This window comes from Canis lupus, chromosome 12 (assembly GCF_011100685.1).
Source record: "Canis lupus familiaris isolate Mischka breed German Shepherd chromosome 12, alternate assembly UU_Cfam_GSD_1.0, whole genome shotgun sequence".
NCBI lineage: Eukaryota > Metazoa > Chordata > Mammalia > Carnivora > Canidae > Canis > Canis lupus.
In genome coordinates, this window is record NC_049233.1 from 57,537,746 (window position 1) to 57,539,444 (window position 1,699).

The following is a 1,699-nucleotide window of genomic DNA, read 5'->3' on the forward strand; positions in this document are numbered from 1 at the left end:
GTGATTTGGATATATTTACACATACATACACATGAACATAGACACACACTCACACATTTATTTTTATGATTAAATCCTAATTACCCTGGGAAATTTGGCAGCTTGTCCTTCCTAGGAGATTTTGGCTAATACGTGAACTACTTTGATTTATAGGAAACCTAATTTTAAGGGCAGGATTGTTCCTTGCCTAGATATCCTGCAGGTTTTCTTCAAGATGATGCTTTATTTACTGTTGTTACTCTTAGTTGTGATGGGAAAGGAAAGTTGGGAAAGAGATCCCAGAATCCACTATCTAATGTGAACGCTTTGAAATTTTTATTCACTTCTACTCCAAGCTGAGAAGTAGGCAAAGCATATTCTGCAAATCAAGCCCGTTAAAATTCCACTGCAAAGTGTGGACTTGAATGACTGCAAGTGGAGCTGTCAGTTCGTACAGGCATCACTGTCAAGGAGCCGTGTCATCTGTCAGTGTCGGTTCCAGCTCACTGTTCCACATAGAGGGAATGCACTGTTGCCTCCCAATTGATAACACGCTGCCAGAAGCATGTTACTTTCTCATCCGTCTTCTTGTAGCTGTCAAAAATGGAATCCATTAATTAGTTTGTTCTTGTGAATTTTAGTTGTTCTAAAGACATGTAAATTTCAAAGTAAGACAAATAAAAATCCCAACCCAAACCATGAGGCCAATAAGGGCTCAAAATCCCAAAGTGGCAGCTCTTGCTACAAGTGGTGAGAACTGACCAGCTAAACTCTGCCTTAAGTGAATGTAATGATGTGGCTAGTTTCCCATCCCTTTTAATGAGAGCATGTTTCCCAAGGCAGCAGAGGAATGGAGAGTTCGAGCAAAAGGCGGGAGACGCCCTGAACATGGCTCTAACTAGTCAGGCAGTTTGACACAACTTAGGGAGCCTGGTTGCTGCTGCTACTGCATGATTACCTTTTTGTATGTTATTCCTCTCCAGTGGCTTTCAAAAAAAGTTTGATGGGCTTTATTTCCCTCATTTTGGTGGTCCCAGAAAGCCTAGGCAATTCCATAAACTCCATATACTTTAGACAGGGTGCCTCATGTGTAATTCACTTCAGCATTCCAATATACAGTATATCTGTGAATTGAAGGAATATTCTATAAGAAAGTTGAAACAAATATATTGAACAATCTTTATGTCTGGTGTAGTATATTGCAAAAATGAGTATGGTTCAGCTTAACCCAATTTTTTCTCTCTCCATCTTTTCGAGTCAGTGATAAAGGATCCCACTGACAGTAAATTATTTTATTCTTTTCAATTCAATAAGCATTTATTAAGTGACTACTCTGTGTAACTCACTGTGCTAGGTACTCTGGGAAATACAAAAATGATTAAAATACAGCTTGAGTCCTCTGGAAGCTCATGCTTTAGAAGAAGAGGCAGCTGCACACACGAAGAGCCCTAATTCAAGATAGACTGCAAGAGTTTACTGAAGAATGGGCTGGAGAAGAGAGGAAAGAGAGATGAGCTCTCTCCGGGAGGGATTCCTGGAGTGGGCAGTGTGCAAGCAAAGATTTGAAAGAAGGGACCGGTCTTCACATGGCTGTAACGTCCTCATGTTTAAAGGCTATGCCACATATGGAGGGAAAAGTATACACCAAAGCAGTGAGTCTGCAAATGACAAGGAAGCCTAACCTTGCACAGGTGGAGATGTGCGGGGAAGAACTTTCCAG

At 40.8% G+C, this 1,699-nt stretch overlaps 1 long non-coding RNA gene across 1 annotated transcript; it reads right to left on the reverse strand.

Annotated features, from left to right (window-relative positions):
- Window positions 1-203: 203 nt before the first annotated feature.
- On the reverse strand, window positions 204-1,074 carry LOC119874306. Its single transcript, XR_005367472.1, has 2 exons — window positions 938-1,074; window positions 204-573 (listed from the first exon to the last, which is right to left on the reverse strand). It is a non-coding gene; the product is annotated as an uncharacterized LOC119874306 (long non-coding RNA).
- Between the last annotated feature and the right edge of the window lie 625 nt (window positions 1,075-1,699).